Consider the following 25,424-nt stretch of genomic DNA (forward strand, 5'->3'; position numbering starts at 1 on the left):
GCAAGGCAAGCACTCTACCACTGAGCTATAACTTGGCCCGAATCTTAACTCTTAATAACCTTGTTTTTAGTGAAGACACAGAAATGATTAATGTTTAAATATATTATGGAATTTAAGAAGTCAAGAATATTTGATTTTATATTTAGCAGTTGATGTTTTAGCATTTTTAAAAAAAATTAATTGTAGATTAACATGATACCATTCTTTATTTATTTTATGTAGTGCTGAGACTTGAACCCAGTGCCTTACACATGCCAGGCAAGCACTCTGTCGCTGAGCCATAGCCCCAGTCCAATGTTTTAGCATTTTAACTTTGCAAATTAATCTGATGTCTCCTCTGGTATATATGAGATCATTTATGAAGATTAATCCCATTGATGTTAAATCTAATTTACTCATTTTTATCTGTGAAACCAAGATATCAGATAAGTGTAGTTAAAAGTATTAGCCGTCTCTTCCCTGTTGAAGAAAAATCCTAGAAACAATGGATATTGTATTCTAGATATTTTATAGAAACCAACACCATAATAATTGTCTGATCACCTAGAAAAACTTGTGAGCCAGTAATTTTAAAGTCATTTTTACTCTCATGGGTTCATGAATTTAAATTGAACTTCTTTTTTTTTTAATTTTTTAATATTTATTTTTTAGTTTTCAGCAGACACAACATCTTTATCTGTGGTGCTGAGGATCGAACCCAGGCTGCACAAAAAAAATTATAAGTTAAAATTTTTCATGAAAAATTTATTTTACTATCATTAAATTGAAGTTCTTTCAGTCATTATCACTGATATTATGGTACATTTGTTGTGACAGCAGAATTTTTATTACAATAAATATAATTATAATTAAGAGAAAATACTTTATATTCCAATTTTAATATTAATAATATCTGTACAACAATCAAGTCATTTATCCCTCTCCTTTATCAGTTGTTGCATCTATTAATTGATTAGGTTAACTAGATTATTTAACATATTTCTTGAAGATCTAACATTAATGAGCTCTTTTATAAGCATAAAATTCTCTCTTAAATTTGCTTTCCTTTTTCTATAAAATGTGAATATGAATTATTGTCAATGTCCATCAGCCAAAGACCACCAGAAATACATTTAGCACAGTTAGACTTATTACTTCTTATAAGACTGCAATCTCAGGAAACCTTCAGTTTCTTCAAAAATAGGAACTTTTAGGGTACACTATTTATATGGTCAAAGCAAAGAACTGTATTAACAGAATAAATATGGAGAATTGAAACAGTAATTTATCATTAAATCTAATGAGTTCATTTGGTATTACTTTTAGATTCTTGTCTAAAAGTAAGTGAAATCATGAATTAAATTATGCTATTTGTTTGTGTGTTATGTATAGAGTAAGATACTCTTGGATATAATTCTATCAGTAGGATATGTTCTTTGTGCCTTACAGCTATAATGCAGATCCATTTGAAGTTTCCCTTTATAAAATCTCTAGCATAAAAGACGCTTATTAATTTGTTTTTGTAAAACTTTATCTAGATTTGTATGAAATACTTAATGATAAAATAAGAGTTTGGCATATGGTCCAAATACAGCATTTGACCCACGGTGGCTACATCATAAATATCCATAAGAAACATAGGTATTAATAATTATGTAAAACATTGTCATAGAAACAAAATAGGATCACAGAGCTAAACTGGATTGTGATACTAAAATAGAATGGAAGATGTATTCTAAAACATAAAAAACTACTGGTACAGTATTATGAATTACAAAACTCTTATGTATGTTTTAGAGGTCCTTTTTCCATCTTTAAATGAAAACATATAGTAAATGTGGAGAGACATTCCTGAAATTCCAGGGACATGGAAAGCTGAAGAGGAAGAATCACAAGTTTGAGCGCAGCCTGGAAAAGTTAATGAGATACTCTCTCAAAATAGAAAGAAAAGAAAAGAAAGAAAGAAAAGAAAAAAAGAAAGAAAGAAAGAAAGAAGGAAATAATGAAAGAAGAAAAGAAAGAAAGAAAGAAAGAAAGAAAGAAAGAAAGAAAGAAAGAAAGAAAGAAGGGAGGGAGGGAGGGAGGGAGGGAGGGAGGAAGGAAGACTGAGAATGTAGCATTTTATGTATCTACTATAGAACATGAGAGGGTTTAAAACCCAGTTCTGGAAAAAGAGAAAAAAATGAATAAATAACAACATGTAATTTGAAGAAACAAACATGATTTTTATTATTTAATTTTGTATAATGATATATTAGAATTAACATCATCAATATTGTATACCAATGTATATATTACTCTGCTTTATTCATTGATTTGAGTATGTATATGATTGCAAAGGACAAAAAATCAGTTTTAACCAGCACTAACCTAAAATCAATATATAGAGCCCAAATATGCAAATCTGCTGGTTCCTGAGGGAATCAAAGGAAAGTTTAATAAAATGGGGGATCTGAGAGTTCAGGAGTCTTCTTTCTTAATATGCCAACTCTGTTTTTGTTCCTATTTACCCATTATCCTGTTATAGGCCTCAAGGATATATGCCTATGAGAAAAAGATGTTTTAGGATTGATTTCTCTTGAGGATCGGCCTGTGATAGACATACTGAAACTATTTCTCATTTCTCCATTACAAATATATTTAGCTATCTTTGAATTGGACATCTCTGTCTTCCTTTTACAAGATTATTTGCTAATTATAAACATAATACAAATTTATTGTATTGAAAAATTCATGAAATAATTCACATTTAAATTATTATCCCGAACTTTTAGGGATAATAATTTAAATGTTATAAGAATATTTGCCTATATTATTTATTTTTATGTAAATAAAGATATGTTTATAAAAAAAAACTGTCTTCTCTCTTTCACATTACTGAAATGTTGGTGTTTACATTTCAACCAACTTTCAATTCTCATACAATAAAACTTTTCTTACTCTAGAAATAAGATAATCAATTAATAACTACCTTATGGAAAATATTATAGAATTCATATCCATTTACATTAAAAATGCTTTAAGGATGTTTTCATCTTTTCAAAATTGGGTCCCTGTATCTTGGCTCCATTCCTGGAATATAAGAAAAGCTTGATCACTGAATGCTTTTTAATGCATTATTTTAATTCAAAGTTATATTTATTTTAGAATACATCATAATACATATTCAACTACCATATGATAGAAATATATAACTTCATTTTGTTCAGAATCAAATTCCTTACTTTTTGTGGTCTTGACTAAAGATTATTTTTAAAAAATAAACCTTGTGAATCTTGTAGTTTATGAGAACAACAGGCAAATATTAAGCAGTAATAATGAGTATAAAACAAGTTTATTTATTTTCTAGAAATACTAAGCATAGTTTGATAGTAATTTCAAATACTACAATCAAGTATTCCTTAATTATTTCATTGACTTTATAACTATAATACCTGATAATGATGTTAAATTATATGTGATCATCTTATAAAAATAATTTCCTCTTTTTAATCATCGACCATAGCCAAAATGCTCATTATATATGAAGATGAAAATGTGAGATCACAGATAAATTCTTTCTCAAAAATGACAATGTTCTTTAGCCCCCAAGTAAAACATCATTTTTACATAAAACTTAATATAAGGCAAAATATGATTTTGTTTAACTACAGTAAATTATAACTCTACATCCTTCAAAAATATATTTTTAAAGTGCATGTATAATTTTATTTAATGATACATATTGCAGGTGTTGCATATAATTAGGGTTATTAATTTTGGTTAACAGCTCCTTGCAATAAACAGGATAGTTACATTAAAAATCCATAAATAAATATTCTACAGTGGCTCTAATCCCCATTTATGGAGGTGATTATAACATAATAAGATGTTCCTTCATTAAAAATACCTAATATTAATTGAATGAATTGGTTTAAATCTATGGTAATGCTCAATAAATTTAAAAATCTCTTGACAATTGAATCTTGTTTGAATTAATTTTATTAAATTTACTTGAAATTTTAGTTTAGATCTGCAGTAGAGATTACTTAAGGGTCCAAATTAATAAGGTCTTCATAATCTGTATACACATAACTTCAGTGTTATTGATGACCTATAGTTTTAATTGTTAAAGATATTATTAATTTCATCTATTATGTAAATGGTTTCCAGGGAAATGCTCTTAGTTCAAAAAATAATATATCTGTATTGAAATATTCAAGAATGATGCATACTTGAAGGCCATAAAATATATTATGTTTAACTAATTTTAAAAGGTTTGAAAATTTACTTTTATATAGTAGGTGTTTCTACATTGAAGTTTATATGTTTTCTCTGATAGGTGGAAGCTAACCCACAATTAGGGGGTAGTAAAGGAAGAATAGGAGTGCAGTAGATTAGACAATGGGGAATTTTGTTATGGGAAGGGGAATAAGAGAAGTAAAGACATTGGAATTAATTTGACATAGGTTTCCACGTACATATATGAAAACAACACAGTGAATTTCACCACCAAATACCTAATAATGGAACTCTAATTAGACTATGATATACTCCATGCTTGTATAATTGTATCAAAATGGATTCTGCTGTCATATACAAGTGAAAAGAAACAATAAAAAATAAACCATAAAATTGGGAAGTTCTTTACTTACCATTTTATTAAAGAGGGTAACTTAAAAACATTTTCACTTATACCCCATGCCAACTGTGTCTCCTAGAATGGTGGGATTTAAGTAAGTATGCCTACCATCTAACACAGTTTGATATGTATCTTGGGTCTATGACTTGATATCAGAATTTCACAAGTGTTTTAAACAATCCTGTAATATGATCCCAACCTTTATCAGTCTGACCTTATCTCCCCATACTCCAGTATAAATCCAGACCTAAGTCAGCCCAACTTCCCAGAAGTCATCTTTTTTCTCCTGTCCAAACTTTGGATTCATTCTCTTTATCTTGCACTTTTTCTCCAGCAATCCACTACCATCAAGGTATAATTAATCCTTTATCTCTTTTGTGAAATATCATTTAAATGCATTGCTCTCTTCTGCCTCTACATTCCTTATCTGGGTATTTTCTAGATCATTCATTGTGCCACTTTTGTGCATGTGTCCATTATTTTCCCTCTTTTAGAATGTCAGAAGTTTAAGAAAAAAAATGCATTACCTATGATTGATTTACATGATGATACTAAGTAGATGTTGAAATTAACTGAATTTTTTCATTGTTATGCACAAGCAGATAAGTGCATGATATTTGAAGTATATCAATTTTCTAATATTACTGTTTTACTCTCCCTTATGTTTTCATACCCTATTCATGATCTTAAAGTCTACTCATAAGTTTAATAAAATATCTAGTAATAGAGTGTTCCATGAAAAATAAATAGAACTGTCTTGAAAATTTTTAAAAATTGAAGTCACTGGTAAGTATTCACAAATCAGGAGGCTGAGCAATGACCCTCTCATAGTAATCAGAGTTCCTTACTAGTGGTTACCACACTCTGGCATGCCACACTACATTCCCAGGGCAGGGGCCAAGGGTAATGGGCAGGTATGACACCTCACCAAACTTCCTTGAGGAATGAGTACTCAGTGTCAAACTGCTGCAGTGACAAGATCACAAGTTTCAGGGCCAAGCCCTTCACTTCTACCCATAGGGCCTAGCAGTCATGGCTCATCAGCAGTCTGGAGAAGGCCAGCCCAGGAGGTGTCTTTTAAAGAGAACCAACTATGATCCATGCCCCCACCTGGCTGCGCAGCTTTCACCTATGACACTAAGGGCATCTGAACATGGGCATGAAACATGGGAACACAAGTCATCAGCTGGAATTCAAGTAAGGGCACAGAGCACCACTTCAGAACCAAGGGCCAGTGGGCACTCAGACAGGAAGAAGCCCAACCCAGAGCAGTTTTTATATACAAGGAATGGCTGAGGCAAGTAGGACCTCCAGGGCTAATAGATGGCAGAAAGAAGACTTGTCCTGACTAAAAGAAGCCTTTATCTCCTTCTGAGATTCCAATGTCTCTCTTCCAGCTTTGGACCCTACCTGAGAGCCTTCTGACCCTTTAGGGCCCAGAACAATGCCATTACATCTTGTAATCTGACTTCATGCTATCAAATGGAGTTAGCCACTGACAACTCTCCTTCCCCTTAGTAGTTTTCCATTCTCTGCCATGGACCATATCCCATGGTGAAAACCCAGACATTCCCAGGCACATAGGATCTCAGCTATCCAGACCCCATTTTTTTGGTACCAGGGAACAATGCAGGGGTTAAACCACTGAGCAATAACCCAGCCCTTCCTTTTAATTTTTATTTTGAGACAGGGTCTTGCTAAGTTACTTAGGGCCTCCATAAGTTGTGAGGATGGATTTGAACTCTCAATCCTCTTGCATCAACCTCCCAATCCACTGGGATTACAGGTATGTGCCACTCTGCCTGGCTCCAGACCCCTTCTCTGGACCTGGCCTTACTGACAAGCTTGTCATTCCTACATCCAACCACACAGCAGACATCCAAACCTATCCAAAACAGATTTACCACTGGGTCCCAAACACATTGCTCCTTCTTGGGGTCTCCATGATGATTGCACAAAGCTGCAATGAGCTCAGGAAGGCTGTCCTCCACCTCCTGTCACCCCTCCATGGAATTGATGATTAGCCCAGCCACACTGCCTGCTAACCATTTGCAGTTTGCACCATGCCAGAAGCTTCCTGACAGATCCCTCCTCTCAATGTCACTCTCTTACGCCACTGTCTTTTCATCACCCAGCCATTAGGGCATGTCTACATACACTTTCCTTTATAGCTCCTCTCTGTGCAGTCAAGATCAAGCTCAAGGCTGTCCACAAGCCCCTCCACATGTCTCTCCACCTGTCCCATCTCCACAACCCTGCACTCACAGCCTGAATTTCAAGCTCTGTCAGCGGTCCCTTCCTAGACTCCTGCACAGATGCAGATTCAGACTCAACACCTGTGCATCAAGGAGGCCTCTGCCTCTGACATCTACCCAGCCAGCCCTCATGGCAAGCCCAGGAGATGTCTTTTAAGGAGAACCAACTATGATTTATTCCCCCACATGGCTGCACAGCTTTCACCTATGAGACTAAGGGCATCTAAATGGGAGGCATCCTCATCCTTTACTCTTAGGCTGTCCAAGGATGAGAAGCAGGCCAATCACTTATATCCCAGGTGGGCCCAGTATTCTGGGAACTGAACGTTGTGCTCTGTGCTGCTCTCAGAATAGAGCTCTGCTCACAAACATGTGAGAGAGGCCAAAATGGACTTATCCTTATTGTGCCTAACATGGAGGGACATACGGGTTTCCCAAACTGAACAGTGCCTTAAACAGAGTTGAGACCTTCTGGCACTGGAGATAGAGGGCTCATGGGTGAAAGAGAAAAAGGAAAGGCTGTGGGGGTAGTCACCTCTGTGACGATGGCATGGTTCTCCACGTCCACATTGTGAAGATGGGCCTGGAGGAAATCTGCAAAAGAGTGGTGCTCTGCCTGTTCCAGTATTTGTGTTACAGCGCCTGCACCACAAATGAGACCAGAGTGGAGATGCTAAGCTGCACCACAGCATCTGGTGTGGCACAATACAGTAGAATCAGCTTGGTCTCCTCAGACACCCTGTGGTACATCTCCTCCATCAGGTCCCCAGGGCCCTGCCTCTTCACAGCCTGCAGTACCATGGAGGCATAGGCATCGGAATGGAAGCTGATAAAGACATCAGCAGGGCTGTATTTGTGCCCAGCAAGGAATTGATGGGCCTTCACATCAGCAAACTGCTCTGCCTACTGCATGAGCTCCTGCATGATGTTCTTTTGGCACCCCTGCAGCACTGAGCTGAGGCCCAGGTAGTGCCGGTTCATGAGGGGCATGGGGAACTGATCGTACACCATATTTTTCTCCTCAATGACAAGCAAGTGGAAGTCAGGGTGGACCCGACACTTGACATGATGAGTGGCAAGCCCAAGGTCCACATACTTCTGATCCGCGAGGTAGATGTAGTACTGGTTGAGTGCATTGTACAGGCTCTCATAGAGGTGTTGCAGGTTCAGCAGCACCACCATCTTTCCTGTCTTCATGCAGGTCTTCACCTGGTTGATGTTTCTTCAGATCTGGGTGTACTCCTGATCCCAGGAAAAACTGGAACCAAAGATGATCTCAGGCTACTGGTCCTCACTGAAGAATGACTGCTGCAGGATCTGCAGGGTCATGTAGTTTTGGGTCAGTATGAGCAAGTAGCAGGATTCAGCTTCTTCCAGTTCCCCAACTCTGCTTGATGAGTTCCAGGGTGCTGACTGACCTCTCCCACGCACCCGGCCACAGGTAAATTGGCCATGAAGATGTCCAAAGCAGGGATGTCACCTTTGCCCCTGAAGTTCTGAAGGACTGCCTGTGCTATATCCTGTGGAGAAGGCTTCTTGTTAGATGCTCTGGCAGTGGAAAAGACCATCTTGATGAGGCTAAAATAGTTGTGAAGCCTAAAAAAATTCCTTGTTATGCCTGCTGCACACTGTTTCATAGGCTTTGGCAAAAGGAGCAAAGTATCCTTGGACCCTGTCCTGCACCAGACTGTCTGAAGAGCAGATCCTTCTGGCACTCTCTATGAGCTCCTTCTCACTGGGGCTGCCGTGGGACACAAACTACCCTGGTTCATCTTGGCAGGGTCAAGGGCCCAGTTGGAAATACCTATGAAGCCAACTTTTTGGTGGGGGTTAGGGTCACCTTCAATGCACCCATCTTCCAGCAATGGGTGCACAGCCTTCAGGGGCATTTTCGGGGAATCTTCTGCCAAGCCAACCTCATTCAACACCACCACAGACACATACTGCTGCAGGTCCTTCCCCTGCTGAAAGTGAGCACACTGCTTGAAGGTGTTCATGATGCTCTGTGGAGTGCAGTGGAGGGCACACTGGAATGACACCAGGTGGATCTGCTTCAGGCTGTGGAATAGAGTGGAGTGTGAGGCCTGGCCCTGTATGGTATCTGCCATGATGGTCTTGGCAAGAGATTTGGAGGTGCCAGGCTTTCCCACCAGGAAGAGGGGTATCTTTAGCTCAGTGCAGATGATAATCATGAAGAAGTTCTCCTTCAGAGCCAGGTTCCTGGCTATGGTTTTTCTCAGAGGCATCTCACTCAGGAAAAGATCCTGTGCATGCCTGATCTCATCCAGGATGACCCTTCTGTCATCATATGGTTGTGGAAAATACCTGCAAATGGCTCTGCAGTAGGATTCCTTCTCCTTTATGGATTCATGGTAACACACCCCCACATCCAGCACCAGAGAACAGAAGATGGGGTCTCTCCTGAAGTTATTTTTGCTGACACTGATCTCACAGATAAAGGTGTTCAGCTTCACCAATAGCATTTCGCTGCAGCCATGAAACCAAGTGAACACCTTCACACAGCACTCCACATCCCAGAGGCTGACAGAACTGCACTTACTTTCAGTGTTGCTCATGAACCTCTGAGAGGCAGAGAGCACTTCTGTGATCACATGAGTCTCATCCTCACTGATCCTGATGTAGTCCAACAGTCTCTGCACCATCTGCTGGATGTAGAGCTTTTCAGCAGTGCTATTTAGCTGCCCGAAATTTCACACTAGAGGAATCAGCCTCAGGGGCAGGGTGTGGACATGGTACACCAGCTGTCTGAGGGGAATAGAGCACAGCCTGTCTGCTGTCTTCTCTGAACTGACCCTGTATCCCAAACCACCTGACTCCAAATGGCAGATGGTCTACTGGGAGTGCTTCCTGTAAGAATTGCAGGCAGCTATGATGTATGTGCAAGCCTGAGTCCTACTCCAGGGACTGGCCATCCAAAGTCTAGTCACACAAGACTTCCTTAATACAGCTTATGGCTTCTGTTGTGTTGGCTTTGTCAAAAAACAAGATGGTGTCTAACTGCTGTTGGTTCTTATTGGATAAGGAAGTTTTTCTCAGCCTCTAAGTCTTTGGAGTGAATCAAAGCTGCAGTTGTTCCTCCATGGACCTTGACCAGTTTTATGGTCTTAGCCCAGGCATCAGCATGCTGCAGATCATTAAGGAGTTTAATGAGCCTGGTTTTCCCACAGCCGGTTTCTCCCATGATGATAACTGGGATCCCACACCAGAACCACATTTAAATGGCCAGAATCTTGAGCATGTTGTCCATTGTAAGATCATATGCTTCATCAGGGATAAGGGTCTGAGGAATTCCTAGTAGCTGGCAGGAGTCTCAAGAGTTTCTCATGTCTGAGTAGGTTATCAAAGTTAACATTGAAGGAAACCCCCTGAAGTAACAACCCCCTGTACAGTTCTTCTGTCATGGCATCTTTCCTGATTATCTCCCCATTGAGATGGTTGATGGCATCAATGTTGCCATTCTCATTGGCCCAGAGATGGTACCTATGAATGTCATGGTCTCGTGGTCACCATTGAAGAACACCTATGGGTGAGGCTCTGACTCCCACCTCCTCCAGAGAGTGAATGGGGCAAGTTCTTCTTCATCAACCCCATCCATGGTGACTGTGTGCTTCCCTTGGCTTTGGTCAGAAGTATGAAGTGTTGGTGTAGCAAAGTCTCTTGCCATGACAATCATAAAGGTAACCACAAAGTTCTTGAAGCCCTGTAGTATATCTCCAGTAAAGCCTGCATTGCAGAACACAGAGGCCTCACAGTCCTTGAGCTGAGAGTTGAGGAACCAAACAAAGTTCTGGAGCTCAGACCAGGAGGGGTTTATGACCCCAGAATATATTAGAAGGTGCTGGATGCACTCCACTGAGTCTTCTTGATATTGAAATGTGTCTAGGTTTTGTTTTGATGGAATCTTTTTAAATATTGGAAAGGTCTTTGGGAAGTAGCACTGCAGAACTCTCTCTCATCTATTCCAGGCTCTATGAAGCTCCTCTCAGGGCTCAGCTCCATAGCTGTCACTTCTTTGGAGGTTTGCAGGTGACTCTGGGGAAGATGTCAAAAAAACTGAACTCAGGGACATGCGGATTCTGCAAAGAAGAGACATAAATAGAAGTTAGAATTTGTTTTCCTGAAAGACGCCCATATGTGTTAACCCTCCATGTGGTCTCCTGTGGATAGGCCTTTATGAAAACAGTCACTTGAATACATGTGGCTTTCTGCAGCCTCTTGTTCACAGAGGCTGGCATCTGCATGTTAGAGCATTACAGAAGCTCAACTATGGCAGCTGCATTATGAACCAGAAAGCTATTTCCCATCCTGTGGCTTCATCTCTCCACCATGCATGAACACATGTGCAACAAAAGGCACATTTTCACAGTTGAACTATTTTTTTCAAGTTTTCATGCAGTCTCAGCTAACAGATTTCCATAAATGAAGTCTCAATGCCATCTTCACTAGCAGTAAGGGAGACAGTGGCCATCAACAGAGGAATTTCCCACACTCAGAATGCCTGGGATTCAACCCAGACATAGGACCAATCTGACATATCCAGAAAAATCCAAGATGCTATCAATCAACACGAGAGTATCATCATTATAGATATCATTAAGATTTAAGTCCAAGCATGCATTTTCCCTTACATGTACTCATAGCTCCCCTAAGGTGAAAGTGGAAAACAATCAAGATGTGTCAACCCAGGCTACAGGCCACAGAATCAAAGGCCTTGTGTAAATACCAGCTTTGTAGACCTTTTTGGCAGTACTGAGTTTCCTTCTGGAATTTCAATGATATATAAATGGAATGGGTTCTGAAGTCACATTTTCCCACTTATATCCATTAGGTATTGCAAAATGAGGATTTTGAAAAGAAAGACCCAAGTTCCAGTCTGTTCCTAAAGACATAGAAGCATGGATTTGAAAATACACAATTGCCAACCATTCTTCCCAAACCCCAGCACCCTCCTGTCTTCTTCTTTGAGAGAAGGGTACTGACTACAGGCAAGTGAAGAAGGAAGGGACTCTTCATACAAGGAGAAGCAGATGGGGCCCTGGGAATGTGAGACTTCTGATGTAGCCATTCCGTTGCAATGTGGACACTTACCAAAGCAGTCACATCAAAGTGGAATATCATGGGTGTTTTCCAATACTGAGCATCCCAGAAAGAAAGCAGGGAGCCCAGGACCTGACCCTCATCCACCTGAGAGTCAGTCACTGAACAATCTTTAAAAGCACCTTTTCACTGATGAATTTCTTTTTCAGTTTTTCATGCAGTCTCTTCACATAGAGAGATTTCCGTGTAATGTTAAAACAAGGAAATTAGATCCTAAGCCTCTGGATCCAAGAAGAAGAGATTCAGATATATTAGAAGTTACTTCTCTGCCAAGAGCAGTGGCACATGCGTATAATCCCAGGAGCTTGGGATGCCAAGATAGGATCATTATAAGTTCAAGGCCAGCCTCAGTAACCTAGTAAGGCCCCAAACAATTTAGTGAGACCATATCTCAAAATATAAAATAAAAAAGGCTGGGGTAGGGCACCTCTGGGGTTAATCCCCAGTTAAAAAATTTTTTAAAAGTTACTTCTCTGTATAAAATTTAAAACTGATGCAACAGAACATCATATTAGAGAACAACTCCACCATGAAGCCAGAGTCCCGAGCTGTCACCCACCCAGCATCCTCACATTCTCCATGATGACAGTGATGGAAGTGTAATAAAGTAAAAGCATAGGCATGTTCCTTGGGGGAGGAGAGATCAGGTTGTGTCTGGAAAGGGCACAGTGATGCTCACAGGTTGAAGTCAACAGAATGGAAGTCACCACCTCTTTCCAAGGAAACATAACAGTGACTAAAGGGAAGGTACAAAGGCACTCTTCTCCTGGAGCCAGAGCAGCTGTGCCTCTTCTGCTCATATCAACACTGTTATGCTCGAATTCAGGACCCCCAAAAAACCACCAGAGACCAAGATCGATATAAACAGCAAAGAGGTGTTTATTGTGAGCTAGCTCGGTCCTCTGCACGTACACAGCAACTGGTGACACTGAAAGGCCCCAAGCCCAGGGTTTGTAGCAGTTTTATACATTCTTTGGAGAAGGCAGGAACCCCCACATACATCATAGCATCTCTTAGCAAATCATCACACACCGCGGGAAAATCAAATAATAACTCTAAAACATGATTAGCACATTCACTGGCGGAAACAAATTGGGTAGGGGTGATTGGTAACTACAAAAGGGGGATTCATTTGAACTGTTTGGTTTAAGCCAAGAGGGGTGTTCATGCTGAATTTCATGGTTTCCCAACACCATAAACTACTGGGAGGGTCATCTGGCACCCCAGGTATTTCCGTTTCATGCTGATTGGTGGCTGCTAGGAGGTTAATATGGGTCTCTACCTGGAGGTTACTATGGGTCTCAGCCTGACTGAGTCAGGGAAACCTGGCACAGAAGATCTCTCCTGTTATTTGTAGATAAACCACTTAGCAGGGTGGGAATGTGCCTAGGAGCGCTCTGTGGGTCTTTCCAAGGACAAAGGTCATGTCCCTTCCTTGGACAGGCTTTGCTCTGAGATAGAGGCTGGTTTTTCAACACAACCTGGAAATGGTCAAAGGAGGTTATGCAGGAAAAAAGTGTAGAGAAGTCCACACAAGGAGAGGAGCAGGGCTCCCAGGAATTGCAACCTGGGTGGAGAAAAAATCTAGGGGATGCACTGATTGCAGGGAGTCAGACCCTCCTGAGACTCACTTTCCCACCTGCAGAGGGGTGTTATCTGAGGTGCCCACTGCTACAGAAGCAGGGGTCACTTGGAAGCCCTGAGAAACTGCCTGCCCACCCCAGGGCTCTCATTATTCCTTCTCTCTCCAAGGCCACAATCCCCACACACATCTGGTCTCTGAACACAGCTGCCATTAACAAGGTCTGTACTGGGACATGGTAGTGATGTGCCAAGTAGGCCTGGATGGCACAGAAGGGTGCTTGGGGGATGAGGTGGACTTTGTGCTGGCTGAAAGCTGAGGGCAGGGAATAGCACTCCTGTGATGTCACATACCATCACCAGCTGGTAGTCCTCTAAGGGACACTGTGTGCACAGGCTATGGAATAGGGCCTTTGCCTGGCAGGCCACCTTGTAGCTCAACTAGTCTGTGAATAACAGGCTGCAGACCTTTTGCCCTCAGGAAACTGGAGCCAGGCCATGGTGCAAGAGCAGGGCCATCTCCTCAAACATGGTCCCTGGGGTACAGAGTAGTACCTCATTGAAGGTGGGGCAGGTAATGGACTGAGGCCTGCATGTAGATGGCCAGGGCAGCCAACAGCACCTCAGAGGGGCCACACATGACCAGGTTGGGCTGGCCAGCCTGAAGGCCCTCAGGGAGAGACCGCTCCATGGGTCACCCATCCTGGCCAGGTGAGCCAGACAATAGCCCAGGGCCTCCAGGTCCAGGTAGCCAGGCAGAAAGACTCTCATGCTTTCCAGGAACTGTTCCATGATAGCCCTCAGTTTGGTCACCAGACTGATCTTAGAGGATTGCAATGGTGGTAATTCTTCCATCACTGTCCTTACACAGTGCCTGGTGGCCTCCTTGAACCCCTCAATGGCCCTTATGATGTCAGCTGGGGTGCAGTTGTCTTTGATGAAGGACAGAATCATGAGGGCAGCTTTGCTGGGACTCTGCTTCCTGAGCTCCATGCTCAGGTGGACCAGCCGCTCAGCCATGTAGAAGTTGAGGTAGAATTGCTCCCTGTAATTCCTGCTCACCAGCTCCTTCCAGTCATCCAGGAAGTGCTCCATCTGCCTACAGAGGGCTTCCAGCAGCTGGGTGACATCCCCACTCTCTGTCAGCTGGCTTACCAACTCCAAGTGGAAGTCCATGCAGATGGAGATGCCATTCCTGGGGCAACAGTAGACTTCGGCAGTCCAGATTTGGAACAGCAAGTTTCTCACAGAATATAGGTTCAGGAAGGCTTCCACAAGCCACTGCACATGGCAGAATAACTGGGGGAAACAGAGGCATGAGGCAGATGTCACAGTGAGCTACTGCAGGGGGACATACCAATCTAGACACACAGGAGTTCTACTTCAAGCGGCTTGGGTTCACTCCTCCCATAGGGTCACTGGGAAACATGATGAGCCTAGGGAGAGGGCAGCCACCTTCAGGAAGAGATCAGGTAGCAGATAAGAATGTAGACTGTGGGCTGGGCTATGCTCAGTGGTAGAGCACTTGCTTAGTATGTGCTAGGCCCTGGCTTTCTATCCACAACTGGGGAAAAAAATGTCAATTGTAAAGTGCAAATAAACTGTAAGAAAAGAACCTTTACATGAGATAGAGACTATTATATAAATCAATAACCTGTGTCAACATTTACTTCAGTTTTTTTAGTACTGGAGATTGAATCCAGGGTAGTCTACCACTGAGCTATGTTTCCAGCCCTTTTTATTTTGAGACAAGATCTCACTAAGTTGCTGAGGCTGGCCTTTAACTTGCAATCCTCCTGTGTCAACCTCCTGAGTTGCTGGAGTTACAGGAATGTGCCATCACACCTGGCTTGGTTACTTTAGTTTTGATGAAGAGTGCCCATTAAAATCTTGAGATGTTTGATTTTACAAATTTACAGAGTAAATGAAGCCATTCATACTTCTTCTTAAGGAGTATCTACCTGATCACCTCCTGTTAAATTCAGTGGATTGATCAACAGTAGTGAGATCTTTCTGATGCTAAGGAGGAGCTGATGCCTCCAGGGTCTGTCCCACCTCAGATGTGGCTCCAGGCAAGGTGCACCCTGCAGACCCATGAGCTACACTCTCTGGAGCCACCCTGTCCACCAGAGGCCAACCCCTGCCTGTTTCCTTTTGCAGGCAGTGGGGCAGTGAGCATGCCCAGCCTGAGGAAACAGGGGCACCTGCTCACCTCAGAAAACCTCTTCACTTCCATTCTCTTGTGGTCTTTCTTGCCAGACATCAGCATCAGCTTATTTAAAAAATCCTTCAGGTCTTCCAATGTATAGGAGTGATCTGGCTCCAGGCCACTGTGACCCCCAGGGAGGATCAGGTGCAGGATGGCATCTGGGGAGATCTAGGATGCAGAACATGTTTAGAAGCAATTTTCTGGTGGCTGAAACCCAGACTCTGCAACAGGCCAGTGCACGCCACCAACACCATACCTAGAATCTGGGAGGGCTCACCTTCTGGTTGCCTGTGGATGCCCTGATCTCATTGATGCCTCTTCTGTTGATTGCTGTGGCCAGGGACAGGGAAGAGAGCTTGATGGACCCATGGCTTTCCTTCACTGTCTTCAGCCAATCCAAGTTTCTGGCAGAATCTCACTGTTGGGACAAACGCAGAGAACATGGACCAAAGTTTGAATGACTGTCTTCCTTCCTGTCCTCCTCATGCCTCTGCTCTTGCTGGGCAAACTCCAGCCACCCTCTTCCAGGGCTCTAGGCATAACTTCTTGCCCATTTCCTGAGGTTGCCTCAGGTACCCCTTTCTGGTACCCCAGGACACTGACCACTCATTGTGGCTGCAATGGTGCCAGGTTCCTAGCTGACCCTGGAGTGCACATGGCCTGTACTTATGGATGATTGGTTAGATGACTACAGGCTGTGCCCTCTGGTGGCAGGCCACCATCCTCCTGGGTTCCCAGAACAAAGTCCGTCTGAGGAGAAATGCCTGACTGAACAGGATCCCTAAGTTCTTAATGTCCTGCCATGGTCCCTGAGTATGACCAAAAAAACTTAGAAAAATTTTAAGAGAATATGAGCTTCTAGCAGGCAAACTGCAAACTGCTCTCTCTGTCCATCTCCCTACCCTTCAACCACATGCAGGACCAGCTGTCTCAAGGCCAGTGCGGGTCTCTGGGCATCTTTGCTCATTGGGTGAGTTACGTAGTGAAGGTTAACTCAGACTCTGGTATAGACAATTTACTTAAATGTTCATATTTTTCTGATAAAAAATTAGTCAATATCAATTGTTAAAAATACCCAAAAGTAATAAAATAAAAGACAATTACTACCATTCAGAGAACCACTGTAACCCTCTTTTAAACTTCCTATTGTGCTGTTTTCACACTTGTATTGTAGGGTGGAGACTGCTCTTGATATGCAGTTCCATAACTCTCTTCCAACCCAAGACAAAGAAAGCATTTCCATTCATGAAGAAAAGCTGGTTTTCAACATCAGTTTAAATGGCTGCCTGTGTGGCCTCAAAGCACAGAAGTTCCCCAGGGTTGCAAGATCACCATGTCTTGGAACAAGGAACAAGACTCACCAGCTTACTGGGAAGGTGAGGATCATTTTGCAGAGCCTTCCAGAGTTCTTTCAGCAGTTTCATGAACTCGCCGAAGCTTGCCTTCTTGTCCAGCTAATACAGCAGGAACGCATAGCCCTGCACAGCATCATGAAAGCAGACCACCCAGTCCACATCAATGTCATTTTCTTCAGCCAAGATGAAGGCAAGGTCCACAAACACCTGGAGCTCAATGATGCCTGGGACAGAAAGGCGACTTGCAGAGGACCACTCCAGGATGTTGCACAACTCATACCTGGGGCATGATCCTTAGTGAGGCGAGGCCATCAATAGACACTAAGTAAACATCTAGGGCCTACTCCCACTTCCTTCCTTCAGTTAGGACTCCAGGATACCTTGTGTTTTGCAGGATATGATGACACCACTGATCAACATCTAACCTCTACCAAATAATTCCCAGGCACTGTACTAGGCTTGTGTGCACCTTATTTCCTTTAATTCACAAACATCATCACTTAAACAAAAACAGGTTCACTTGGTAAATAATATGTGTATAATTAGTTATTTTTTAGAAATTGAGATAATTCTTCTGAGTTAATAACCAAAGATTATACATCAAAGCAGACTCAGGAGTACGAGCAGCACAGATCTGGATGAGAGCTGGAGCCAGCAGAGCCTCAGTGCTAGCAGGAGGTATCCTGCCAGGCCTCTGTGGTGCATCAGTGCTGCTCCTGCTCCATCTGTTTGGCCTTTCTTACCTCCCATCCACCACCCTCTATCTAATCTACACAACCACATAGGCTGTCCAGCCCAGGACTGGGAGAGAAATGCATAGATTCTGCAAGCTTACTGCAGCAACATTCCCCTGTGTGCAAGAGCTTGCCTTGTCCTCTAGCAGAATGAATTGGAAGGCAGAAAAGGAGTCAAGATACTGAAGAAAATGATGCCAACATCCAAAGATGGAGAGAGCAGCAAAGAAAAGAGTTTTAATCAGAACTCTGAAAAGCTGTCCTGATGCAAACTACTGGAAGCAGACACTGCACTCCAACTAACACACACATGTGATTGAGGGGGGATGTCCTCAAGTTCAGGAACAAAACTTGGCAAACACCTGAAGATTAGCTACCCCTGTACCTCCCAGAATCTCATGCAGTCAGCTGACCAGCTCCTTCTGCAGGGCCAGCTTCTCCAGACACTGGCAGTGGGGCTCACTGATGTCTTGTAGCAGCTTCTTGGCCTAGATGAGCTGCAAGCTGATCTGATCCAGTCTCTAATGGCAGGTGGCCTCAAAGTCATCAGTCTGCAAGATGAAGCTCTGCTGAGGGCTATTGTAGAGATCACCCATGCCTGCCTTCCCACAAGCCTGGACAAGAAGATGCTACAGCAAGAGTGTGACACACTCTTGCACCAAAAATAGTATGACCTCTATGGCCCTCTTTGCTATGCTACGGAAGCTACTGTCCACAGTACCTAAGTGCCATGATGAAGCCTTCAAGGACTTTGAAACCTGTTCTGCACAGCAGCCCTGCCAGATTCAGGTTTCTCTGTTTATGAGAGTTACAGACTTGCTGAAAGTTTCAAGATTAGGTATGGACTATTCCACACTCTGCTAAATTTTAAGCACTATCGTGCCTGTCTCTACTAAACATAGGCCACACACACCTTAAAAATGTGAGGCTAAGAAACAGGAGGGAGAAACTCAGGCCTGACCTATGAATGGAACAATGTGCCATTTGGTACTTCCTGTTGGAACTAGGAAAGGTACCTGGACAATTGACAAAATATTTTCTTCTGTGCTTTTATGACCTAGTGAAATAAGATTCCTCTGGAAAGAGGATGGTTTCTCTCTCCTGAATTTTTGGTTCTCATATCGACCCAAGAAAACTCACTAGTTAAGGAACAGTCACACTATCTCAAACAAAGGTAAAAATGCAGGCCATGGAATGTTCTAGCCTCAGTGCAGCCCAAACAGAGCCTTTCAAGGGGTTGCCACACTGCCGATCCCAGAATCCCTGGGGCTTCCAAGGAGTCTGAGGTTGGCCCCTACCTCAGAGGAGTCCCCAGCAAATAACTAAAAAATCTTATTAAAGTGTAAAGAACACTGAAGTCACCAGTCAAACCAAAATTCTTTTTGACCTTGCAGATAACCTTGGCGGAGCTGATTGCCTGGTGAATGCTATGGTACTCCTTGATCTGCTCAACATGCTCTGATATCTAGCCCCTCGGGGCCTGAGGGTGTACTTCACACATGATCTGGCGATCCAAAGTCAGGTCATTGTATTTATTTACAAAGTCTTTGAAGATGACATCAATTTCTGCCAAGGTGACATCTCTTAACTTCAGATCCTGATATAGTTTCATGAACCTTTGATAACAAGGTGAGTATAAGTACTCATGGGCCTCTGTAAGTGCAAGAGGTCACCTTTCACATTCCCTTTTGGGATCATTCAATGACTCTGCAGCTTCTTCCCAGAAGATCTGGAAGATGTGGCTGTCTGTCAGTGAGTCTATCCTTTCAGCCATTTCCTGGACCTCAGGGCCTAGGTTGTAATGTGTCATCTGTTTACAGGACGAGGACTCCAGCTGGCTCACACTCATGGTTTCATTCAGTCTTTTGCAATTCAGGTCTTCTTGGTGTCTTGCTTTAATCTCTCCAAAATCCACTTTGGAAACCACAAGGAAGCATGAAACTTAAACTGCTAGTCATGATAGCTTCTTATTTTACTTTATAAGTACTTCTAATCACTGCCTTAAGAAAACTAAGTGAACACCATTGCTGGGATTTTTGTCACAGGAAGAATTCATTCCTTCTCCCCTCTACCCTGCTGTGGGCTCATTCATCAGTTTTCATGATAAATAACAGACTGTAAGCTCTTTTGTGAAAAGGACAGTTGGAAACACATATCCATCTCCTTTCCTCCCAAACCCAACTCCAGTGACAGATTAGAAATTGCTTTTTAAAAGATCATAACCAGCAGGAATGAGGAGAGTAGAAAAGGAGCCCAATAGGAACACACACTGGGAAGTAGAAAGATGACCACGCCAGTGGCAAGTGATACTCCAGGGGCCTAAAAACACAGACCCTGAGGCCACAGTACACATAAGCTCAGCCAGGCCAAGCACAAGCACCTGGTAATAAAGGACACTAGTTTCTAAGGTCACCCTAGATTGAGGGAGGCAGAAAGTGAACAGGAAGTGTGTTCAAAGTCTGTTAAAGAAGCAGTTGGTGAGAGTTCACTCCACCATGGAGGCTGCCCTCTGCCTTTCAAGGGACAGGAAGGACCACCTGAAGGGCTCTCAGGCCTGGAGGCCACTTCCAGACATATACCTGTCTTGGGTAGTTACAAAGGACAGGGTGTATTCAATTTAAGGATGAAGAGGACCACACAGCCACCAGGGCAGGAAACTGGAGTAGAGGAGCTCACTCTCCTACTCACCCTCTTAGATCCAGAAACCTGGCAGCAGGCAGGGGGCTGCAAAAGTGACCAGCCTTAAAGAGAAGCCCTCGAGAGCCAGATCAATTCAAGGGTAGCCACAGAGCCTCAGGGGCCAGGGACCAGAAGCCCTTAGCCTATCAATCCATTTGTGGTGACTGTTTTTATAGACACAAACAAAAATCTCCAACCAGAATAGAAAAAGCATTAGCATGGGGAACTTACCAAAAACCCAAAATAGGGCTTATGTAGCTCAGTGGTAGAATGTTTGCCTACCATGTGTGAGTCATGGGGTTTGATGCTCAGTGCATCATAAAAAAGGAAAAGCCTAGATTTCATCCTCAGTGTGCAGTAAAGAAAAGAAAGGAGGAAAAGCCAATGGAAAGAAGCAAATTGGATGAAGTGGAAAACTATGCAAGGAAAAGAAAAATCTTTAAAAATACCAATAATCCTCAAAATATAAGATACTTCACACATGATCCATGACAACAACATAGTATATAAATGGATCTTTAAAGCAAAAAGGGAGTGAATGCAGTTGTGGCTCAGTGGTAGAAAGCTCATCTAGCAAGTGAGGCACTTGATTTGAAGCTCAGAAATACATAAAGATAAATAAATAAAGGTATTGTGTTCATTTACAACTAAAAAAACAGAAAAAAGGTGCTGGTGTGGTGGCATATGCCTGTAATTCCAGTAGCTTGAGAGGCTGAGGCAGGAGAATCACAAGTATAAACTCAGCTTCAACAAAAGCAAGATGCTAAGCAACTCAGTGAGACTCTGTCTCTAAATAAAATACAAGGAGAAGATGACAGTGACTTCAGCCTTCCTGCCACACAGAAGGAGGTGGAGCAGACAACAGAGATTCCAGCCCACTCCACGGTAGGAAGAGAGTGACCATGCTATGGCCCCATCTACTGATGCATGGGGTGGCTTTCCCCTGGCTTCCATTTAGTGACAACAGGCAGGACCAACAAGACCATCTTCCAGGTTCCTACAGGCAAGGTATTGGTAATATGCAGGGTCACTACATGATTATAAGTTGGAAACTATAATACCTCAAATCCACACTGCCAGAGAGGAAGACACATGGATGACATGAAGAAACAAGGGAGGAAAGTGCTTGAAACACACCAAGCTGATACAATAATAGATTCCATTGACATTCCATTCCAAACGTACATAATTAAAATGATCTGCAGAACAAAGAATAAATTAAAAGAGCAAATACAGGCAACAATTGACTGTTCCACCAAAGAGATATGAGAGGAAATACAGGTAACAAAAGCTTACTTCAAGAAAAACATAGAGACTGTGAAAAAAACAAAACAAAACAGAAATCCTTAAAATGAAGGAAACAATAAACCAAATACAAAAATTAATAGAAATCACCAACAGTAGACTAGATACTTGGAAAACAGAACCTTAGGCAATAAAGACAAAATATATAATCTTGAAAATAAAGTTGACCACACAGTGAAGAGGGTGAGAAACTATAAACAGAACCTTCACAAATTATGGGAAAACATGAAAAGACCAAATATAAGAATTACTGGAATAGGGGAACACACTGAGATACAAACCAAATGAATGCACAATCTCTTCAATGAAGTAATAATAGGAAATCTCCCAAGCATGAAGAATGAATTGGAAAATTAAAAACAAAAGGCTTTTAGAAAAGCAAATATACAAAATTACAACAAATCCACAGCAAAGCACATTATAATGAAAATGCCTAGCATATAGAAAAAGGATAGAATTTTTAAAACCACAAGATTAAATTTTCAGATTACATATAGGGATAGACCAATTTGGATCTTAGTAGATTTCTCAGCTGAGACCTTCAAAGCTAAGAGATCCTGGAACAACATATATCAAGCTCTGAAAGAAAATGGATGCCAACCAAGAATCTTGTACCCATCAAAATTAAGCCTCAGATTTGATGACAGAATAAAAATCTTCCATGATAAAAATTAAAAGAATTTACAATGAAAAAAATCTGCACCACAGAATATTCTTGACAAAATGTTACATGAGGAGGAAATAAAAATAACAATGAAAATCAGTAAAAGGAGGAACTACACTAAAGGAAAATCCACTCAAAGGAGAAACCAAGTCAAGTTAAAAACCAAAAATAAACCAAAATGACTGGGAATACAAACAATGTCTCAATAATAATCCTGAGTGTGAATGGTCTAAACTCATTATTCAAAAGATATAGATTTACAGATTGGATTTTAAAAAAATCCCAAAATATGCTGCTTTCAAGAGACTCATCTCATAGCAAAAGACATTCACATAGTGAAGGTGAAAGTGAAAGGATGGAGGAACAAACATACCACTCACATAGGCCATGTAAACAAGCAGGAGTTTCCATCTACTAATGGATAAAATGGACATCAAACCAAAGTTAGTAAGAAGAGGTAAAGAAGGACATTTGATACAACTTAAGGGAACCATACATCAACAAAACATAACAATCATAAAATATGTATGCCCCAAACATTGGAGGTTCTATGTATATCAAAAAAACCCTTCTCAATTTCAAGAAGAAATTGATCACAACACAATCATACTGCATGACTTTAGCACACCTGTCTCACCAACAAAAACTAAACAAAGAAACTACAGAACTCATTAATATAATTAATGATTTATACGTAACAGACATATATCAAGTATTTCACCTATCATCGAGTAAATACATCTTCTTCTCAGGAATACATGGATCCTTCTCTAAAATAGACCATATATTAGGCCACAAAGCAACTATCAGCAAATTCAAAAAATAGAGATACTACCCTGTATTCTATCATAGCATAAGGAAATGAAAGTAGAAATCAATGATAAAATAAAAAATAAAAGCTTCTCCAATACCTGGAGACTAAATAATATGATATTAAAAGAGAAATGAGTAGCAGAAGACATCAAGGAGCATTTAAAAGAATTCTTAGAGGTAAATAAGAATATCAACACATCATATCAAAATCTCTGGGACACTATAAAGGCAGTGCTAAGAGGAAAGTTGATTGCAGTAAGCTCATTCGTTAAAAGAATAAAAAGTCAAATATATGACCTCACATTACATCACAAGCCATTAAAAAGAAGAACAAATCAACACCAAAAGTAGTAGAAGACATGAAATAATTAAAATCAGATCAGAAAACAATAAAATTAAAACAAAAGAGACAATTCAGAAAGTTGACAAAATAAAATGTTGTTTTTTTGTTAGCCAGGCTAACAAAAAGAAGGAGTGAGAAAATTCAAATTACTAAAATTCATGATGAAGAAGGAAATATCATGATGGATATTACTAAAATACAGAAGATTATTAGAAACTGTTTTGAAATTTATACTCCAATAAAATAGAAGATCTCGATGACATCAACAAATTTCTAGAAACATATGATCTATTCTATCTGAATCAGGAGGAGTTACACAATTTAAATCAATTTCAATCAAGGAAATAGAAGACATCATCAACAGCCTACCAACAAAGAAAATCCCAGGACCAGATGAATTTTCAGTTGAGTTCTACAATACTTTCTAAGAAGAACTAATACTAGTACTCTTCAAATTATTCAGAAATGGAGGAATCCCTTACAAACTCATTCTAGGAGGCTATCATCACCCTAATACCAAAACCAGACAAAGACACATTAAGGAAAGAAAACTTCAGACCAATATCTCTAATGAACAGACACAAAAATTCTCAATAAAATCCTGGCCAATCACATACAAAAACATATTAAAAAGAGTACACCACGATCAAATGGGGTTCACCCCAGGGATTTAAGGTTGTTTCAACATTATGGAATCAGTAAATGTAATACATCACATCAATAGACTTAAAGACAAGAATCATATGATCATCTCAATAGATGCAGAAAAATCATTTGACAAAATAGAGCACACCTTCATGTTCAAAACACTAGAAAAACTGGGAATATTAGGATCAGACCTCAACATTGTAAAAGCTATGTATGTTAATCTCAAGGCCAGCATCATTTTAAATGAAAAAAAAAATTCAAAGCATTACCTCTAAAAACTGGAACAGGACAGGGATGCCCTCTTTTACCACATCTATTCAACATAGTCCTCAAAATTCTAGCCAGAACAATCAGAAAAACAGGAAATTAAAGGGGATGCACAAGAAAAGAAGAACGTAAACTATCACTATTTGCTGACAACATGATTCTATATATAGAAGATCCAAAAATTCCACCAGAAAACTTCTAGAGCTAATAAATTAATTCAGCAAAGTTTCAGAATATAAAATCAATACCCATAAATCAAATGCATTTCTATACATAAGAGATTAATCCACTTAAAAAGAAATTAGAAAAACTACCCCATTCAAAATAGCCTCAAAAATATAAAATACTTGGGAATTGACCTAACAAAAGAGGTGAAAGACCTGAAAACTACAGAACAATAAAGAAGGAAATTGTAAAAGACCTTAGAAGATGGATAGGTCTCCCATGCTCTTGGATAGGCAGAGTTAATATAATCAAAAGGGCATACTACTCAAATTGTTACACAGTTTTAATGAACTTTCTATTAAAATCCCAATAAAATTCTTCATAGAACTAAAAAAATAATCATAAAATTCATTTGAAAAAATAAGAGACCCAGAATAGCCAAAGCAATCCTTAGCAAGAAAAGTGAAACAGGGGGCATCACTATACCAGACCTTAAACTATACTGCAGAACAATAATAACAAAACAGTTTAGTATTGGCACCAAAATAGATATGTACACCAATGGTACAGAATAGAAGATACAGAGACCAACCCATACAAATACAGGTTTTTCATACTAGACAAAGGTGCCAAACACATACACTGGAGAAAGGATAGCCTCTTCAACAAATGGTGCTGGGAATGCTGG

General features: G+C 40.9%; 1 pseudogene; it reads right to left on the bottom strand.

Moving 5' to 3' along the window:
* Window positions 1-5,524: 5,524 nt before the first annotated feature.
* LOC143389184 (E3 ubiquitin-protein ligase RNF213-like) overlaps window positions 5,525-25,424 on the bottom strand; it is a 35,500-nt pseudogene continuing 15,600 nt past the window's right edge.

The sequence above is a fragment of the Callospermophilus lateralis genome, unplaced genomic scaffold, assembly GCF_048772815.1.
Source record: "Callospermophilus lateralis isolate mCalLat2 unplaced genomic scaffold, mCalLat2.hap1 Scaffold_44, whole genome shotgun sequence".
In the NCBI taxonomy this organism is placed as follows: Eukaryota; Metazoa; Chordata; class Mammalia; order Rodentia; family Sciuridae; genus Callospermophilus; species Callospermophilus lateralis.